Source organism: Nicotiana tabacum, chromosome 13 (genome assembly GCF_000715075.1).
Source record: "Nicotiana tabacum cultivar K326 chromosome 13, ASM71507v2, whole genome shotgun sequence".
NCBI lineage: Eukaryota > Viridiplantae > Streptophyta > Magnoliopsida > Solanales > Solanaceae > Nicotiana > Nicotiana tabacum.
The window spans coordinates 64,770,463-64,793,308 of record NC_134092.1 but is presented as its reverse complement, the minus strand read 5'-3'; positions in this window follow the sequence as shown (position 1 = coordinate 64,793,308).

Genomic DNA, 22,846 nt, shown 5'->3' with positions numbered 1-22,846 from the left:
ATTATTTTAGTTTTTGAAACTACACTCGAATATTAGAAATAATGAGTCATTAACAAACTTTGCATATAATGAGTGATGTCATTAAATTAGAATTTTGTTGTTGAATGAGGCTATAAACTTATTATGGTTCCAAATCTTAAGTTGTATTGGAACTTATTTTATTATGTTGGAATTTGACATATGTTAAACTATTTTTTTTTTCGGATTTTAAAATTGTGTTCCAATTTACTTGGTTTAATAGTATTGACTTGTTATTTCACATTGCATATTGTTTGTTTTTAGTTAGAATTGATAGATTAGTTTCGTCAAATATTTGAATAATGTTATGACATTATTATTAATTTATTTTATCAAACATGCATTCCATGATGTTCTTACAAAAAGTATGTTTTTAGTTTTTATAATTAATTAAACTAAATATTATTAATGTGAAAAAAATATATCAATTATTTTTATAATTTTAGTTATAAATACATGATTACTAATTAATATATATTCATGAAAAAATATGCAGCTTAACTGCCAAAGCCAATATCATTTATACTTGTAAAAAAATCATTTATAGGCATATATTTATTATATTAACTTTTAAATTTTGATAATTATTTTATTTAAAATTTAATGTATATATATAATTTCACTTTACAACCAAACAATACGCTTGTAATTATACTACAATTACGTTATGACAAACAAACAGATCATCGTAATTACTATATTATATAATTACTAGATTGTGTAATTACTACCATATTAATTACATTAACTTCGATTATCGGGGACTTTCCAAACAGTCTCCAAGTGTTTTCTGTGTAATGAAATTGAGGTGGAATTTTCGGAATCTTTATGCACGCTTTGTCCATTCCCAAAAGAAGTTGCATATATGATTGGAAAAAGATTGCCATTATGATAGAGTGGAATGATGATAGGATTATATTTTTTATATGAATAGAGTGGGATAATGCTTGGAAGTAGTTGACTTGTATGAAATATTTTGTAATATAATAGGATGAAAATTTGATTCTATAGAATATGTTTTAATGATATATAATAAGATAATATTGATTTTATCTAACGAGTGAAGCATAGAAACATAATGCACCAAGAGCTTCGATATATTTGTATACGGTTAAAATTGGGCCCATTCAATTTTACTATTTAATAGAGACCGGGAGGTTGCATCGAAGGACGACCTCGTAACAGAACAGACTAAATCACGAGGATAAGGTACCAAGTTTAGAATCGAGGTACCTGTCGAGATCGAGACTTGTAGCGATCGAAGCCTAATGAGACAGATATCGAGCAAGATCGAAGATAGCAAAATAACAGAAAGGCGAGATATCCGTGACAGATCGAGGATCATGGCGTAAATCTTGAAACGGATCAAATCAGAAACGGTTAATTAGCTAATCATGGGATTTTCTTCTGTAATTAGAATTATATCATAAGTGAAATTCCTCTACTATTTAAAGGGGGTTTTTAATCATTTGTAACATACATTGTTCACAGATATCAAAGCAATATAATTCTCTTTCTCGTTTATACTATTGTTCATCAGCTTGTTATATTTTAATTGTTCTTGCATCAACCAGTTCGAGGGTATCCAAACTCGAGGGCTGAGTTCCATTCTAAAACTGGTTTGCTTTACTTTATAGTTCATTTATGTTATTAATCTTCATATTTATCAATTGGTATTAAGTGAAATCACGTGTCCTTAGAACCACATTATAAGTTTAATTGTTATTCAATTTTAAGGGTAAACAGTTTGGCGCCCACCGTGGGGCCAAGGATAATAGTGATTGCTTAATACCGATTCCGATAACACACACTGCTTTACACTTGTTCTCGTAAGAATCTTATTTTTAGGATAAACATGTCAAACTCACAAGCAGCGCCTACACATGGTGACAACGACCTCTGATTTCACGAGAAAAATGACAATATAGCCGCCCCAGGGATCGAGGTGCCTCAGGCTGACCTCGAGGGAGAACCAATTGCAAATCTCGTCGATGTCAGTTCACATGTCGCCCGAAATGCAAATTTGGGCATTGATCCCGAAGGTAGCATACGCAGGGAAGTTTGATCAGGTGGTCGAGGTACGCAGGGTGGAGAAGATGGTGGAGTTAAACTCCAATTGATATTCGAAATGTTACAGGCTGAACAAGCCGCTATAGCATAACTACAAAATCAGCACCGAACACCGAGTAGGATCGAACCAGAAGTCGTCCACAGGACCGAGCCTGTGCCGGAAAGGTCGAACGCCAACGAATTGAGGACTGACCCCGCCATTATGAAAATGCTCGAGTAGCTCACTAAGCGGATTGAATCGAAAGAAAAGAAAATCGAGGCAAATGACAAGAAAGTAGAGCCATACAACTCCCGGGTTGACCAAATACTGGGGGCATCGCCGATTCTAAAGGGTATGGATTCAAAGAAATTCGTACAGAAGCCTTTCCCTCCAAGTGCGGCTCCGAAACCCATTCCAAAGATTTTCCTAATACAAGAAATTCCTAAGTACAATGGGACCACCGAACCTAATGAGCATGCCACTTCTTATACATGCACAATAAAAGAGAATGACTTGGAAGACGACGGGATTGAATCTGTTCTACTGAAGAAATTTGGAGAAACTTTGTTGAAAGGAGCAATGATATGGTACCATAATATTCCGCCTAATTTCATCGATTCCTTCGCCATGCTTGCAGACTCCTTCGTAAAGGCACATGCCGGAGCAATAAAGGTTGCAACTAAGAAGTCGGACCTCTTCAAGGTGAAACAAAAAGACAACGAAATGTTGAGGGAATTCATATCTCGGTTCCAGATCGAACACATGGAACTACCACCGGTCACAGACGATTGGGTTGTTCAAGCCTTTACTCAAGGTTTGAATGAACAAAGTTCGGTGGCATCACGACAGTTAAAGAAGAATTTAATTGAATATCCAGCGGTAACCTGAGCCGATGTAAATAATCGGTACCAATCAAAGATCAGGGTCGAGGATGATCAATTGGGGACCCATTCCGGTTCCGTTTATCCAAACAGGCCCGTTGGCAGAACTCAAAGGGATATCGACAGAGAACCCCGATCGAACAGAGATCGGTATCAACCATACAATGCAGATCGTAGAAACATCGGCCCAGGACGCAATCCCATCCGAAATGATGGAAAGAGCGATCGAGGATAGAGCTCTCGATGGCTCATGAGCAAAAGTGTCTTCGATAAATGTGCCGATCCCACAAAAGCACCACGATTATCAGAATACAACTTCAGCATCGACGCATCAGGTATTATGTCAGCCATTGGGAGAATCAAAGATACTAGATGGCCCAGACCCCTTCAAACCGATCTATCCCAAAGAAAAACCTAATCAAATATGCAAATACCATGGTACACATGGTCATAGAATCGAAGACTGCAGACAACTAAGGGAGGAGATGGCCCGTCTATTCAACGAGGGTCACCTTCGAGAATTCTTGAGCGACCGAGCTAAAAACGATTTCAGAAAGACAGGGATGCAAATAGGAAAAACGAGCAGGAAGAACCACAGCACGTGATTCACATGATCGTTAGTGGGGTCAATATTCCACAAGGGCCCATGTTCAAACGCACTAAAGTATCAATCACCAGGGAAAAACGAACTCGAGACTATGTGCCAGAAGGCACTTTATCATTCAATGATGAGGAAGTAGAAGGGATCTCACAAACCCACAATGATACTTGGGTAATCTCTATCTTTATGAATAAAATTCAGGTTAAACGTGTTATAATTGATCCAGGAAGCTCGGCCAATATTATTCGATCGAGGGTCATAGAGCAGCTCGACCTACAAGATCAGATCGTACCCGCAGCTCAGATTCTCAATGGCTTCAACTTGGCGAGTGAAACAACTAAAGGTGAAATCATCCTACCAGTAAATGTAGCGGGAACTATTCAAGAAACAAAGTTCTATGTGATCGAGGGCGATATGAGATACAACACACTGCTCGGAAGACCCTGGATTCACAACATGAGGGCGGTCCCCTCAACCCTTCACCAAATACTGAAGTTCCCAACACCGGATGGAGTAAAAACTCTGTTTGGGGAACAACATGCTGCCAAAATAATTTTTGCGATCGACAAAGTAATACCGGTATCGGCGCTTTCGTCAACAAAGGGATCGGAGTCCAAAGGAAACAGGAAGCTAAAAAGCAACCACAACCACGAGCCTTGACTCAGTCGGAGAAGCAGGGAATGGACGAGGACGATGACTACTTTACCCCTCGATCCTTCATAATCCCCTAGGATTCTGATGCCACCAAATCAACAGTCAAAGAGCTAGAGCAAGTCATACTGATCGAGCATCTACCCGATCGAAAGGTATACTTGGGTACGGGGTTAACCCCCGAGCTCAGGGAAAAACTCATTAAATTTCTTATCAATAATATTGATTGTTTTGCTTGGTCCCACCTATATATGACAGGGATCCCGCCGGAGATCACTATACATCGACTGAGCTTGGACCTGAAGTTCCGCCCGATAAAACAAAAGAGAAGGCCCCAGTCCGAGGTAAAACATGCATTCATCAAGGACGAGGTAGCCGAACTTCTCTAAATAGGATCCATTCGGGAAGTAAAATATCCCGAATGGTTAGCAAACGTAGTCATAGTCCCTAAAAAGGGAAATAAACTTAGAATGTGCGTAGACTATAAAGATTTAAACAAAGCATGTCCTAAAGATTCTTTTCCTCTGCTGAATATCGATCGCATGATCGATGCCATAGCCGGTCACGAGATCCTTAGTTTTCTCGATGCCTACTCCGGGTACAATCAAATACAAATGAACCCGGAGGATCAGGAAAAGACTTCGTTCATCACTAAGTACAACACCTATTGTTATAATGTAATGCCGTTTGGACTATAAAATGCTGGTGCCACTTATCAACGCTTAGTAAATCGAATGTTCGAAGAACAAATAGGTAAATCAATGGAGGTTTATATTGACGATATGCTAGTTAAGTCCCTGCGAGCAGAGAACCATTTGACACATTTGCAGGAGACCTTCGATATACTAAGGAAATACTACATGAAACTCAACTCGGAGAAATGTGCATTCGGGGTCGGCTCGGGCTAGTTCCTCGGCTTTATGGTATCAAATCAAGGGATCGAAATCAACCCCAATAAGATCAAGGCAATCGAAGCCATCACAGTCGTGGACAATGTTAAGGCCGTACAAAGATTAACAGGGCGCATAGCCGCCCTAGGCCGATTCATCTCGAGGTCTTCAGATAGAAGTCACCGGTTCTTCTCACTGCTCAAAAAGAAGAACAATTTTTCATGAACCCAGGAATGCCAACAAGCATTGGAAGAATTAAAGCGGTACCTCTCGAGCCCGCCACTGCTCCATACTCCAAAAGCGGACGAGCAACTATACTTGTACTTAGCAGTCTAAGAAATCGCGGTAAGTGGGGTCCTAGTTCGATAAGAGCAAGGTACGCAATTTCCTATTTATTATGTTAGTCAAACTTTAGGTGAGGTCGAGACACGGTACCCACACTTAGAAAAATTAGCGCTTGCCCTAATAAGAGCCTCTAGGAAATTAAAACCATATTTTCAGTGTCACCCGATATGTGTGGTGACTACTTATCCCCTTCACAATATTTTGCATAAGCCCAAACTTTCGGGCCAATTGGCCAAATGGGCTGTCGAGATCAGTGGGTACGTTATCGAGTATCGACCCCGAACGGCCATCAAGTCTCAAATCTTAGTGGACTTCGCTGCTGAATTTATGCCAGCCCTCGTACCCGAGGTCGAAAAGGAAGTATTATTAAAGTCGGGTACATCATCGGGGGTGTGGACCCTCTTCATAGACGGTGCTTCGAACGTGAAGGGGTCCGGGCTAGGCATTATTTTGAAGCCGCCCACAGGTAATACAATTAGACAAGCTATCAAAACTTTCAAGTTAGCTAACAATGAGGACGAGTATGAGGCCATGATTGCAGGTCTCGACTAGCTAAAGGTTTGGGAGCAGAGCTCATCGAGGCTAAATGTGACTCCCTGCTTAAGGTAAACCAAGTCAACAAAACGTTCGAGGTTTGAGAAGATCGAATGCAGAGGTACTTGGACAAACTACATGTGACTCTACATCGGTTTAAAGAATGGACCATACAACATGTGTCTTGAGAACAAAACAGCGAGGCTGATGCCCTTGCAAATTTGGGGTCATCAGTCGAAGATAACGATATTAGCTCGGTGACAGCCGTATAACTTCAAGGTCAGTAATCGAAGTATGCCACGCCGAAATCAACTCCACAAGTCTGACCTGGGATTGGAGGAATATGTCGAGTACCTAAAGAACGGGAAGCTTCCATCGGATCCTAAGGAATCGATGACTCTACGTACGTAGGTCGCACGATTTACATTGGCCGAAGATAGAACACTATATAGAAGGATGTTCGATGGACCATTGGCAATATGTTTGGGACCAGGAGATACCAACTACGCACTACGAGAAATCCACGAGGGCACCTGCGGAAATCATTCCGGTGCCGAATCATTGGTTCACAAAGTCATCAGAGCAGGATACTATTTGGCCGATATAGAAAAGGATACAAAAGAGTTTGTTCGAAATTGCGATAAATGTCAAAGGTATGCGCCGATGATTCACCAACCCGGAGAGCAACTCCACTCAGTCTTATTCCCATGGCCATTCATGAAATAGGAAATGGATATCGTCGTCCCTCTACCATCGGCCACAGGTAAAGCTAAATTTATTTTGTTTATGACTGACTATTTCTCTAAGTGGATTGAAGCACAGGCTTTCGAGAAAATTAGAGAGAAAGAAGTCATAGACTTCATCTGGGACCACATTATATGCCGATTCGGGATGCCTACCGAAATCATATGCGATAATGGAAAGTAATTCGTCGGCAGCAAAGTGACAAAGTTTCTCGAAGATCACAAAATAAAAAGGATCCTGTCGACGCCATATCATCCTAGTGGGAATGGACAGGCCGAATAGACAAACAAGACCATCATTCAAAATCTAAAGAAAAGATTGAACGACCCTAAGGAAAAATGGAGAGAAATGTTGCCGAAGTTCTTTGGGTGTATCGAACAACGTTAAAATCCAGTACGGGGGAAACACCGCTCTCTTTAGTATATGGCGCTCCAGTACAGGGGCAACACCGCTCTCTTTAGTATATGGCGCTGAAGCTTTGATCGCAGTTGAAGTTGGGGAACCTAGCATCAGGTTTCAATATGCAACGTAAGAGTCAAGTCAAGAGGCTATAAGTACAAGCCTCAAATTGCTAGATGAAAAATGATTTTTGAGCTCAGAATTAGATGATTTTTGTATGGTTGGACTTGTAATCGAATGGGTGCCCGAAATTTGTGCATTTTGTCAGGTTCCGAAGTGCAAGCCCGGGGTTGACTTTTTGATTTTGATAAAGATCAAAACTTTATTGTTTGAAGTTGTTTCTTACGCCACTATTTGTTGATATTGGGTTGTTTGTGACTAGATTCAAGTCGTTTGGAGGCCGATACACGTGGGAAGGGCTTGTTAGAGTTGTGATTTGCGCGGTTTGAGGTAAGTAACACATCTAAACTTGGATTTGAGGGTATTTAACCCTAAGGACTGCATTATGTGAAAGATATTGGGGTGACATACGTGCTTGGTGACAGGCGTGTGTGCGTGCACCGGTTTGTTCATAATTCTTGTTTTGCTATCATACCATGTTGCCCTTGTGTCCTCTCTACTTGTTTGATTATTTGAACTGTGAATCATGTTAGACATCATGTCTAGGCTATGTGTTAACTGTTTGAGACTTGATAGGGCTATTCTTGTTGTCTCTGAGTTATATATCTTATTTGCACACATGTTCTTAGTCATGATACTATATTCGTGTATAATATCTTTGTCTCAGCACTTCTTATTTGATTCCTCACATGTTGCTGATATCGCTTAAGGGTAAAACTGTTTAATTAAATATTTGAGATGTGTTCATCTGAGACTTGAACGGTAAATGACTGAGTTTGGGGCCTTAGAACCGGTTTGGTACTGATTTTGAGGCGACGCGTGCACCAGGCCCCATTATTGGGCTAAGTGATTATAATTAGCACTTGGGCAGGATCCGCCCCTCCGAAGTCTGACATGCCAGCAGTTGGCGTAGGCACAATGTTTCATATATGTGCTTGATGATGGGCAGTTATGCAAGGCACCCGTACAGTGCTAAGTGTAAATTCTATTGATGGATCCACTACGATACTATTGATTTACGTGTATACTTGACATGTAGGCATAGAAATGTACTTTCCTCATGCTAACTGGTAATTGACCTGCTTTATCAGTGTTGGGTTTTAAACTATTATACTTGTAAGCATGCTTAAATTTCTGAAATGAGAACGAGTCGTACTTGATATCATTGATCTACTGTTTCTACGATTTATCCTGTATTTTCTAAACTGTTATCGGTTATTGGTACTAGCATTTGACTGTTGTTCTGAGCTCGTCACTGCTTTCAACCCAAGGTTAGTATTGTTACTTATTGAGTACATTGGGTCGGTTATACTCATATTACACTTTGCACTTCGTGTGCATATCCAGGTACATTCGGCCGAGGTGATTATCAAGCTTGAGTTGTGCCAGCCATTCGGAAGACTACGAGGTAGCTGCTATACCGTCTGTAGTCCTTGAAGTTCTCTTCATGTTATCTTTATCATTACTGTTTTTCATGTTCAGACAGTTGTATTAGAGAATTTATTTCGTACCTTGTTACTCAGTAGTGTTCGTGTACTTGATGACACCAGATTTTGGGGTTGGTTGTAGTAGCATTTTGACTTTATTCTCAGATATTTTATGGTATTCTTCCGTTGTTGAGTTATTAGACTATGTTATTTCATTTTCATTGTTAATCATGTGTCTGTTGGCTTACCTAGTGGGTTGGATTAGGTGTCATCACGACTTTGGTTTTGAGGAAGGTCACCCTCAATACTCGAGACCCAAAGGAAGGAAAACTAGGCCCGAACTGGGAGGGACCGTATCAGTTCCTCGATATCATCGGAAAGGGATCCTACAAACTTGGCACGATGAACGGCGAACAATTACCAAACAATTGGAACACATCACTCCTCAAACGATATTACTGCTAAGGTACGACCTTCTCCATTTTTGCTTATATTGTATACTAACCATTTGCAGGTGTTTAATCGAAGGCACCAAAGGATTCTTCAAACATAAAGTCCTTAGGTCTGAAAGCACGCGTTGCACTCTTTTTCCCTTACACCGATTTTTGTCCCAAATGGGTTTTTTCCGGCGAGGTTTTTAACGAGGCAACCATTGTTCGTGCTAACTTAGAGAAATTCATCAGTATCCGAGGCTCCTTTACAATCAACCTCAAATACTAGGGGGCATCACCCTCGGATTGTTACAAGGAAAATACTTCGTGTCGACAGGGTCTCGAAAGGTAAAGGACCAAACGGTTAAATGAACCGTGTCCATGTAGATTACTCGAGCCCTAATGGCAAAACATGTACGCATGTATAATCTATTGAAAGAAGTATTTTTCCTTATCAGATGTTCCATGCCTTAGAGAAATTTATACTTTACAATTCCATACTTATGATCTATTGTGGAAACTGGCTTAAGGGCCAATCACAACTGAAGTTCAAACAATTTGCCCTATACTCGGGGACTGCCGTCCAAAAAATCGACATGATCGAATTACTAAACCTCGAAATCATAAGACCTTAAAAAGGCAATTCTCAATTTTATAGGCCACATCCACCCCCACTCGGGGACTGACACTTCGAATGAGTTCGAAATATAGCAGGGAAACAAGCCTAAGGGGAAAATCCCAAACTAAAGGCTACGACCAAATTAACACGGTTTGGAGACGTCCGAATTTCATTATAAAACAGGCCTTCAAATATTCTCATAAACCGGTTAAAAAAGGAAACCCTCAGTTGAATTACTAAGGGTCTCGATAATATCGACCCTCAAAAAACCTTAAGGGGTATCGAATTGTTCGAATTCCCGGACAATTTTGTGCTAAGGCATAACAAAGTAAAGGATTTCAATAACAACAATCCTCGAAAAACCTAATGGGTACAAATTTATCTCATGCTAAGGCATGACAAATTTTTATGATTAATTTTTCAAGCCGAAAAAGGGGAAAAGCCATTCTTTTGAGGCCATATCGGCCTAATTCAAGAACCTAAGGTCCATTTTATTTTTTGAGTTCGAGAAATTGTCCTTACTCAGCTAAAACCTAAGGGTCACTCTACTTCGAGTTCAAGCAAGTACTCACTTGATTTTAAAGACTACATTGGTCCGACTTGGTCTAGTTGCCTAAAGTCCCAAACTTATGAGCAAAATCTCCATAAGGCACGAAGGCATGAATGAAATAGAATTTTCACGAGGCATAAAATAGAATAAAGACAAGTCAAATATAAAAAAAGATCTTTTATATATACGAAAATATTTACAAGGACCCATCAGGGTCCCGCACAAAAAATCAAAAAGAAAAAGCCTAAGATTCCTAATTTTCCTCAGGCGCAGCTTCTTCTCCATCGAGGTCCTCCCCATTCTCGGACCCGCTCTTACTGTCATCATCATCATCATCATCGGAAAAGGCCAGTGCTCTAGCATCAGCTTCATGCTCTTTAGCCTTTATTATCTCGTCGGTAAGATCGAAACCTCGAGCATGGATCTCCTCGAGGGTTTCCTTCTGAGATTGGTATTTGGCTAGTCCAGTAATCCAATGTGCTCGAGTTTGAGCGGTCTCGGCTGCCTCTCTTGCTTGGACTTGAGCGGCTTCAGCATCGGCTCGGTAGACGGCCATGATCGCCTTTGCCTTTTCGGCTTCAGATTTGGCCTTTGCAAGTTCGGAAGCCAACCGAGCCTCAAGCTCTTCTATTTTCTTTGCCTGAGCTGAGCTCTTCTCCTTCATGCCTCGAAGCTAACTTTCGACCGATAACAATTGGGCTCGAGCAGCCTCTTTTTAAGCAGCAAAGTGGTCCATACTTTTTTTCCACCCCAAGGTCTCTGCCTTCATCATGTTGAACTCCTCGCGGAACTACTTGATCCTCTCGACCTTCTACTGTAGCTGTGAGATTGAAATGTTAGCCACTGTTCCCGAATCGAGCCCATGAGCTTTTAATATTTTTATTACCTGCTCGATCAGGTCGGTCTGATCTTGGTGAGCCTTGGCTAACTCGGCTCGGAGGTCCTTGTTCTCCTCTTCTTTTTGCCCACTGAGAAGTTTAAGGGCATTTCTCTCCTCCGTAAGCCTTCGTAGGTCGTCCTCACATCGGCTCAGCTTTGCTCGGGTCTTTGAAAATGCCTCCTGATGGAGTGCCAAAGCCTATACGGAAAAAAGAAGGGAAATTAGACAGGAAGAGAAGAAATAAACTTAGTATGATATCGACAAAGAGTGTTGAGACTCACCCAATTCAAGGCTTGTTGAGCCTCATCGAGGAGACTCGACACTTTACTCAGGTTGGTAGCATCCTCGACCCCAATAAAGTAACCACGGAAGGGGTCCTCCCCTCTATGGGCCCCATCTACTTCAGGAGTCCTGTAGCTTGGGCCTCCCGAATTGCCTCCTCAGAAAACGCAGGGAGAATCGACGAGTCTCCAATATCTATTGCCCCAAGTGAGCCACTTGGGGGCGTTCTCCTCGCTGCGAAGGGCCTCATAGCCGGCCCCTTCAGACATACCCGCCTTTTGCTCATCTCGGCGGGAGGCATCTTCGATCTTCGATGACTCAGGAACTTTGCCCGAGTCCTTTTCCAAGACCCCCTCGGCTCGAGGCAAAATCTCCTCAACCACCACCGATTCAGCGGCCTTTGGGGCCTCGATGGTTTTCTTCACTCGGGCCACCAGTTCCGAGCCATCGTCTTCATATTCTTCTTCTTACTCCCTTAGCCGTTGAATTACATACACAGGCAGGGCAACTGTGTCTTTCTTTGGCTTACGAACCAGATTCTTCTTAGGCTTTGGATCCTCGGAGGTTTAGGTCCTTTTCCTCTTCTTATCCTTTGCCGGCTTCGGAACCGGGGTCGAAGTCTCCTCCTCACCAGACGTGGGCCTCATGACCGCATCCTTGCCCAGGTATGTACACGAGAAAATTGAATAAGTAGAAGAAGGGCATCTTAATCAAATCATCAAATACACAAAAATTGGACTTACCATAATTCTTGGCCTCCCATCAGCCCTTTGCTAAATCGCGCCATGAGCGCTCGGCATATGTAGAGGTCGAGGCCAGGTTCCGAACCCAGCTCTCGAGGTCGGGAATCGAACGGGGCATCCAAACGACCGCTACATCATAGAAAAAGATGTCAATGAGAAAAGACAAAGGAACAAATAATACATGGAAGCTAACAGTGAGACGGTACTTACAATTCATGTTCCATTTCTGATGAAATGACATCTTCTCGGCTGGGATTAGGTCGGAAGTCCTCACTCAAACAAACCGGCCCATCCAGCATCGATCCTTGTCCTCGTCTATTCTCAAGAACAACACTTTGGTAGCCTGACATTGGAGTTTTATTAACCCGCCTCGATAGAGGCGGGGGCTATACAATCTGATAAGGTGATCGAGGGTGAAAGGGAGCCCCCCGAACTTTGCTCACAAAGAATCGGAGCAGAATAACAATTCGCCAAAAGGAAGGTTGGATTTGGCCCAGGGTTATTTGATATTGATGACAAAAATCAACGATGACGGGGTCGAGGGGGCCCAGCGTGAAAGGGTAAGTGTAAACACTTAGAAACCCTTCCACATGGGTGGTAATGTCTTCTTCGGGGGTCGGGATCACCACCTCTTTGCCCTCCCAGTTGCAGTCTTTGTTTACCGGCTTAAGGTATCCCTCAATTATCGAGCATATATACATCGACATTGGCTCGCATCGACCAAGAATCGACGAGGCTTTATCAGTCTTGAAATCGGAGTTTAGCGCACACCCCCCAGGAATGCATTCCTCAAGACGGGGTTCCACCGGCATTTTCCCGCCGATCGGTTGAGAATATGAAGCAGCTTCTTTTTGTGTACTGTTTTTGATATTTTTGCCATTTTTGTGTAAGTTTGAAGAAGAAGAAGATATTAGGACTTGACGTTTGATAAAGGATAAGCAAAACCTGAAGATTTATAGAAGGGAAGAACTTAAGAGATGTAAAAGCTTTGGAGATTAAAAGGAAGTGAAAGTAAAGTTTGAATCAATGAGAAAGGGGTCTATTTATTGGATTCACGGCGACGGTTCAAAGGCACTAGTGGCCGATAACCAACTGATACTCATTAATGACTTGGGAAACTGTACCGATGGGATGTTTCGGTCACTCCCGCCGCTTACGTCAAGAGGATGACATCATGATAGGTCGAGGTAGAAAATCGAAGGCTCAATTCGTTTTTTGTCATTTCACTCCAAAAATAAGGGAACTATCTGTGTACGGTTAAAACCGACCCCACCCGATTTTACTATTTGACCGAGACCGGAAGGTTGCATCGAAGGACGGCCTTGTAATGGAACAGACTAAATCAAGAGGATAATGTACCGAGTTCAGAATCGAGGTACCTGTCAAGATCGAGGCTAGTAGTGATCTAAGCCAAATGAGACAGACATCAAGCAAGATCGAAGATAGCACAATAACAGAAAGGCGAGATATCCGTGACTGATCGAGGGTCATGGCGTAAATCTCGGAACGGATCAAATCAGAAACGGTTAATTAGATAATCATGGGATTTTCTTCTGTAATTATAATTATATCATAAGTGAAATTCCTCTACTATTTAAAGGGGAGTTCAAATCATTTGTAACACACATTGTTCACAAATATCAAAGCAATATAATTCTCTTTCTCGTTTATACTATTGTTCATCAGCTTGTTATATTTTAATTGTTCTTGCATCAACCAGTTCTAGGGTATCCAAACTCGAGGGCTGAGTTCCATTCGAAAACTGGTTTGCTTCACTTTATAGTTCCTTTCTATTATTAATCTTCATATTTATCAATTGGTATTAAGTGAAATCATGTGTCCTTAGAACTACATTATAAGTTTAATTGTTATCCAATTTTAAGGGTAAATAATATTATTGGATTTTTTAAAAGTTTTTTTTTTAAAAAATTCAAATTATATATGGGGGAGGAGAATAGGAAATAGGATGAGATTACAAGGTGTAAATTTAATCCTCGCCATCAAGGTGAGAGTTCAAATAGCCAACTAATTGCATTATTAAAATTATCCTATTATTGGTTTTAATTTTAAAGCATATTTGGCCAAACTTCTATGAGGCTAAAAGTACTTTTTATGTGAAAAATACATTTTTGAAAATTTGATGCGTTTGGCCAAGATGGAGAAATGTTTTTATTTTTTATTTTTTTAATAGCAGATTCACTAGGTTTCACGACCCAAAATCACATGTGTCGTGATGGCGCCTATCGCGATACTAGGCAAGCCGACAACTCACAAAATAATAGGCATCTTTAATTTAAACATACTGAAATAGTCTTAAGTAAAAAAAATCTCAAAATAACTGGAAGAAAACACCACAACTTATTACAGAATTTTTCAAAATTCGGGTGTCACTGAGTACATGAGCATCTATACAATAACATGGTCTGACTACTAAAACACTATCTAGGAAGGTAGAACATTATAAATAAGACTAAATGAAAAAGGAGGAGAGTCAAAGTCTGCGGACGCCAGGGCAGCTACCTCGATAGTCTCCGAATTGAATAAGCTCCAACACTAGCAACCTCTGTGCCCAGAAGTACCTCGATTTACTCACGAAGTGCAGAGTGTAATATGAGTACAACCGACCCAATGTACTCAATAAGTAACAAGACTAACCTTGAGCTGAAAGCAGTGACGAGCTCAACCAATACAGCCCAAATACAGAATTTAACAATATAGAATTGATAGAAAATTTGACAATAATATCTTAGAGAAACTCATAATCTGTTGGGACACAATACAGGAATGTAGACATGCTTCTAGGTTTAAAAGTTAAGCTCAATACAGATAAAATATGCCAAGTATGACTGATATGAGGCATATTACATCTATATATCTGCATGCCAATGTGCATATAATATGTGATACAACACAATAAAAACCTCACGTACTCATACTCTCATAGTACTCAATCTGACTGTCTCAACTCTCGCTCATCACACTCAGTAACTCAGCACTGTATGGTACCTACGCTCACTGCTGGTATGTTAGACTCCAGAGGAGCGGATCCTGCCCAAGCGCTAATAATAAGCCATTCTGGCCTGCTGCGGCATGCAGACCTATCCCATAATAATAAAGCCTAAAAGGCATACTGCAGCGTGCATCTCGATCCATATAATAATAATATATATAAATCCATAAGGCCTGCTGCGGCATGCATCCCGATCCACAAATCTCACTCAAAACACGACTCTCATGCCCCAACTCAGTCATCAATCTTTCTAGTCTCTCGGGCTCATAAATCTCATACCAATCAGCCCAAATAATGATATATAATACAACAATAAATAGTAACAGACTGAGATAGGATATGCAAATGATGTATGTGGCTGAGTACAAAATTTCCATCTAAGCAAATAATTCAACAGCAGAAATGACCCCAGTGGGTCTCAATGGGATAAACATACAACCTAACATGATTTCTAACATGAATTGTAGCTCAATTACTCTAACACATAGAGATAACATGAATAGCAACACAGTACAACGGAATCGACCGGATCACAATTACTACGGTGCACGCCCAGACTCCCGTCACCTAGCATGTGCGTCATCTCAACACCAACCACATAATGCGTAATTCATGGATTCATACCCTCATAACCAAGTTTAGAAGTGTTACATACCTCAAACCGTGTAAATATCTACTCCAACAAGCCCTTGACTCGTGAATCAGCCTCTGAACGCCTCGAATCTAGCTACAAATAACTCGAAACAATCAGCACGAGCTATAAGAATCAATTCCATATAACAAAGCTAAGTTCTTCAACAAAACTCAAAAATTGAACCCCGGGCCCATGTCTTTGAATTCGAAAAAATTAATAAAATCAGAACACCCATTCAATCACAAATCCAACCATACCAAAATTACTCAAATCTGATCACAACTCGATCTTCAAATCCTCAAATTTAAGCCTATGAAGTTTCTACAATTTTTCCCAAACATTTCAACCCAAAACACTAATTAAATAATGAAAACAATGATATATACATGTATATTAACCAAATCCGAGGTAGAATTACTTACCCCAATCACTTCCTTGAAAATCCCACCAAGAATCGCCTCAATCCGAGCTCCTAAAGTCCAATTATGAAAAATTACTCTAACCCTCATTTTTGAAAACTTATATTCTGCCCAGGTGCTCTTCTTCGCGATCGCGGAAAATGCTTCACAATCGCGAAGCATAAATTCACAGGCTGCCCAAAAAACTCTCCGCTAACGCATAAATCGACGCGCGAATGCGGGTCTGGGTTTGATTTTTGGTTGATTTTTGGCTTTTGAGTAGAGATTCAACCTCTATCCATTGGAATTGTTTCCTTAGACTCTATTTGATGTATTTGAGTTGCTTTTGGCTAGTTTCGAGCCGTTCAGAGGTCGGTACATGCGGGATAGCATTTTGGAGCATCTCTTGGCTTGCTCTGTATAGGATTTGGCTTGTTCGAGGTAAGTAACACTTCTAAACTTGGAGCTGAAGGTATGAATCCTGATTATACGTGTTATGTGATTTTGTTTGGAGGTGACGCACATGCTAGGTGACGGGCGTGTGGACGTGCACCATAGAAATTGAGACTTAGTCGATTCCGTAGAGCTGTGTAGTAAATTAACATGTATTTTCCATGTATTTTTCAAGTGTTAGAGAAACTGAGCTGCGACTCATGTTAGAAATTACGCTTAGGCAAATGCTGGTATTATTGGGACCCACTGAGGTCATTTCTGTTGTCGAATTATATGTTTAAATTGTAATTTCGTACCCAGTAATGTTCATTTATTGCATATCATATCTCAGTCTCTGTTGCTACTTATTGATATAACATATCATCGTTTTGGGCTAGTTTCATGTCATTGTGAGCCTGAGAGATTGAAGAGATTTATGACTGAGTGAGGCTGAGGGCCTGATAGCGAGTGATATTTATGGGATCGGGCTGCACCCGCATCATGTTTTATTTATTTATGCGTGGATTTGGCTCATTATAGTGCTTGGGCTGAAGGAGCCTCTCCGGAGTATGCACACCCACGGTGAGCGCAGTTGATATTATATTGCGGGATAGATCTTCCCTAGGCATGGATCTTGCCTAATTATTTATACTGAGGGATGGATCTTCCCTGGGCATAGATCTTGCCTAATTTTTTATATTGATGGATGGATTTTCCCTGGGCTTGATTGGCCCTATACAGTAGTACTGAGTGACTGAATGTCAGTTATCATATACATATATTTGGGACGGATCTTCCCTGGGTTGGATTGGCCATATACAGTACTGAGTGACTATGCACGAGTTGTCATTTATATTTGGGCTGAATCTACCCTGTACAGTGCCGAGTGACTGAGCGTGCGGAATGTGGAGCGTGATGAGTGGAAATGCGAGATAGTGAGATTGGGTACTCTGAGAGTATGAGTACACGAGTTCATCACTGTGCTGCATTGCATTAGACATGCATACTTGATATGTAGGCATAGAGAAGTATTTTTTCTCATGCAATCTGATAATGGAATTTCTTATCTGTTGTTAAAGTTTTTGAGAAAAATCATGGATTTCAGACTTACTCATATTTTCGGTGATTTCGGCAAAAGATTTGAGTTTTAATATTATACTTGAAAAGAAAATGTGTATTTTCCGAAATTGTATACGAGCTAAGCATTTATTTATTGAGTTATTTCTTGTACCGTCTTTATTATATTGTTATGAACTGTTGCTGGTTATTGGAGTTGGACTATGATATTTTTCCCAGCTCGTCACTACTTTCAACCTAAGGTTAGGTTTGTTACTTATTGAGTACATGGGGTCAGTTGTACTCATACTACACTTATGCACCTTGCGTGCAGATTTTGGACACTGATAATGCTGTGTATGATGGAAGCTAGCATTGAAGATGTACATGCGTTCCTGTTACAACTTCCTCTTATTTATGGTAGCCCTAGACTTATGAAAATCTGCTTATGTATATTCGTACAGATGGTGTATTTATTTCATACTAGCTTTGTAAACTCTAAATCTTAGAAGCTCATAATTTGTACTACCAGTCTTGGGGAATTCTTGTATAACAGTTTAGTTGTATTATCATTTCTTCTCTTAATAAATATCATTGAACTGCTTTGTTGTTAACTGGATTACCTCGCGGGTTGGGTTAGGTGCCATCACACATAGTTGGATTTTGGGTTGTGACAAGTTGGTATCAGAGCTCTAGGTTCATAGGTTCTATAAGTCATGAGCAAGTGTCTAGTAGAATCTTGTGGATCTGTATGATGACGTCCATACCTATCTTCGAGAGGCTACATGGCATTTAGGATAAACTTCCCATCTTTCTTTCCTTCTCGTGCGGCATTGATTTAGCTTGAAACATAACTCTTTGAATTCCCTCCACGCATTTGTATGCATATGTGAGCGCTCGGTATTAGCTGTGCATCGCCGGCTTGTGATTCCATGGATGAGGTGCGAGATGTGATTTCTGTGTGTTGATGATGGTCCAGTCTGGAGGACTTGAGGCCGGGGTTTTGACTGTAGCTTGAGCATAGGGATTTCGGTTGTGTGAGCACGTTCTTTTGGACTTATAAGTCTGGTAGTGTTCCTATTAGTGGAAATTGTGGCTCGATGAATGGTTGGATGGCTATGTGATGAGTAAGATGTGGCTGCGGGATGTGTTCAGATGGTTTGAATGTGACGGGAAGAGCTTGCTTGAGATGTGAGAAGGACTATTGGGTTCTTGATTACTGTCTTGATGTGACGTATAGTCTCGAGTTATGAGTGTGTTGAAATTTCATGTTGTTTAATTGTGGAACGAAGTAGATTTTAATATCTTGTTGTGAGTTCAGACTCAGGAAGATTAAGTGATGGCATAGTAATCGTGACTCCAAAAGGGTATAGCAAGATGCCAATTTGAGGCTAAGCAGGTGGGTTATCTCCTGCGGAGTAATCTACGGAGGTGTGATCCTTATAATGTTGTGTGGAGAGTTTCTCTTCTACCAGCAGGGTATATGTGTTGAGATTTCAATTTAAATTTGGTTGAGAAAGTTGACCTGTCGTCATATGGATGTATGCGAGCTTAGTAGATGATTTGAGGTACTATATGATTTGTGCTATGTGAACTTATAAAGGATTTAGTTGAATCTCCCTGCGGTATTATGGCAATAATAGAGTATGAGTATGGTGAGTTATCAGATATTCTATTCTATGGCATTGAGCTAACTGGGGGAGTCTGCTATCGACGATTTGATTGCATGGTTACGTGTTGTATTGGTTTGGTCTGAGGCATACTTGTGGATCGATTATGACTTGCAGAGGTTGAGATCGAGGATGACTCGAGTAAAGAAATTTCTAGATACAGGATATGTTACACTTTATGGGTATATGGGAATCATGGAATGATTTGAGTTGTTATTCGTAACGGATGTAGTGCGCTTGGTGTAGGAATTTGCTCGGTTACGCTAAGGAGGGGTCACTTCTTTGGGTGATGTTGTGCTAATGGGGCATAGGTCGTTCGGCCCATTTGGTTGGTGCAGTTGAGATTTGAGTAGGGTGGTTGACTTTCGAGAAAGTTCTAATGGATTTAAGATTTTCATGTAGAAAATGAGAATTTTGCGGATTTGTATATGGCTAAAATTTGAGATTTGCATTGGATGATGTCGAGACTTGCGATATTTCCATATCATTATGGATTTTACATTTCAGTATCATAAAGGTGGAGGAAATGACTTTAGATTCACAGAAGGTCTCTTTAGAGAAGGTATCTCGGTTGTGGTACTTTTGGGGTGCTTAAGAGGGAATACAACGTCTTATGGAATTTAGGGCGGTGGTTTTATTCAAGGATCTCATGCGGTGAGTTTTGGGTTGAGGATCGTGGTATTATGGCGAGGAGAAGTATCAACTTGAAGGAAATTCAAAAGAAACTCGGAGAAATAGGACATCGTGGTAGTAGGTTGAATCAGCACGGTAATGGATATGATCAGTTCTTTTAGTTCATACGATGTGGTGAGTCTCGACATGCGATTGGTGGCAATACTCTAGGGTTTGGCGACCTGCGTGGCTTGGTTGAGTTAGAGAGGTTCAGTTCTGATGACTTGGTTACGTGTTAATGGGGTTCGAAGATTTCTCAATGGTTTCTACCACAGTTTGAGATGGATATTTCCTACCGACGTGAGGAGCATGTTGCGTATTGTGATTTTCTCCTAGATGGGATCAAACAGAAGGTTTCTGACTGATCGGGTATGTGTTCTACTGGTAAGTCCGAGTTGATTATGAGATCCTCTTACTGTCCATATGATGGCATGAATGATGTGGTGTATTGTGTGGGATTAAAATTTGCGTGTGCAAGGTCACAGTTTAGTTTTGAAAGGGAGGTCATGAATTCTTAGACGGCATGGATGATTTTCGATGTTTAGATGGATGCTATAATTACTTAGTAATTCTTGAGAAGGGTGCGCATTTTAGAAGGCGCACTGTGTATTGACTTACGCATGCTCCATTGGTATTGCGGTACACACCTAGTTGATCGACTGTTGATATTCAAATTTTGCTATGTAGCACGGAAGAATTATAGAAGTGTTCCTCGTGGGATGATCGTGTATGATAGATGTGTTAGATATTCGGGCGGTGGAGTTGGGACCAGATATGGTGATTCGCGTGTTCTACGGATTTGGAGACCAGGAGTTCTCAAGAGTATATTGTTTCATGGATGTGGACTGTGAAAAATGTGGCCAAGGCTAGCCAGAGAATAGTGTGTGTTGTGATTCTATCATTATGGACTTTCAGAGAGTTATTTATCTATTTATGGGTGATCAGAGTTGATTTGGGATCCATTGGTAGGCCCAACGAGGATGTGTATTCTATATTTGGTCGGATTGGTTGACTCCGTACTGCTATTGTTGAAGGATGTGCCATTCAGTTAGAGTGGAGCTTATTCATGTTCTGATATTATCTATGTGTTGATCCTCTATGCTATGAGGGGTTGTGATTTGTTGGTTATATGCACCTATGGTGCGGTTCTGTTTGGGCCTTATAGTGGAATTCGAGCGGAATGGTTGATTGCGCCTTGGTTATAGCTTTTATTCGGTTATGATGTATGGTGTTGTTTGCTTCTTGGTGGTTATGGTCATGCACTTTTGGTACTAGGCATCAAATTACACGTGGTTGTTGATTTTGAGCATTGTGGCTTGATGTATTTCATGTGGACCGGTGTTTGGATGGGGTCACGCATTGTAGCGGAGTTATGTCGGGATATGATCCTTTGTGTTAGACTCATGTGTTTTGGTTCTGCGGTGTGTGATAGGTACTTAGCATTGCGTTGTAGTGGTACTTGTTAAGCTTGCAGGATTGTTCTCTCATTTGAATCATTTTCCATTTTTGGGTACATTTGAATTGTTGCGTAGTGGTGCACGGATTTCACGGTTTGTGGCTCTATGTAGTATTGGTGTGGTGTGTCGGTAGAGTAGCTTGTCTTTGATAAAAGGAGGTCGTCGAACCTAGAATGGGTGCTATCAGATATGATTACAATATGTTTGGGAGAATAATATCAGAAGTCGGCTTAGGACTTGGCTTTGGTTCTTGTCGGACGAGAGAGAGCTCCATGAATTGTTGATCTGATGAGGGATAAGAGTTTCTGCATGTTTCTTTCATCATTGGCAGTGTACAAAGGTTCAAGATAAGATTTTAGTTGATACAAGGTTTGTTACCAATGTCGAGTTGGTTGTCGAGTATCTATTATGGTTAGAAATTATTGCTGTGAGTATTTGAGTTATGCAGTATATCATGTGATTAAATCTTGGGTTATGTTTATGGCTTGATACAGCTTGTTCAGACTTATACAATGTGAATATACGAGATTCAGGTCTTATAGAAAATTTCGGATGTTGGAAATTGGATTCTAATGTTTATGGGCTAAGATCGAAGTAACGATCGTTAGCTATGTTGTGTTGTCGGGCCTATATGTAATAGGGTGACGTGGGATCACCCCCGGGTATGTGCATGCTAAGGTCACACGGAGATTTGATGGTCTTGGAATGAATCTTGGCACGTTCGAGTATGGACGTATGTTTAAGTGGGGGAGGATGTAACGACCCGACCCATCGTTTTGAGCATTTGCACTTCGCTCGGCAGTTTGAGGGTATGAGTGGCTCTATATGATATATTATGACTTGTGTGAATCATCGATTTTGATTTTTGGGTTAATAAAAATCGATTCGGAAGAATGAATTTTATTGTTGAGCTTTAAGTTGGAAGAGTTGACTAAGTTTGACTGTTCAGCATTTGACCTATGATTGGAGTTTTGATAGTTCCGTTAGGTCCGTATGGTGATTTTGGACTCGGGCGTATGCCCGGATTTGCAGTTGGATATTTCTAGAAGGATTCGGCACTAATTGGAGAAAGTTGAAAATTTGAAGAATTGGAAAGTTCATAAGTTTAATCGGAAGTTGACTTTGATGATATCAGATTTAGATTGTGGTTCTGGGAATTAAAATAAATTCGTTATGTCAATTGAGACTTGTGTGCATAATTTGAGTTCATTCCGGGTTGATTTGATATGTTTCACCGCGACTTTTGAAAGTTGAAAGTTCAAAGTTCATTAAATTTTGATTTGAGGTGTGATTCGTCATTTCGATGTTGTCATGTGTGATTTGAGACCTCGAGTAAGTCCGTATTATGTTAT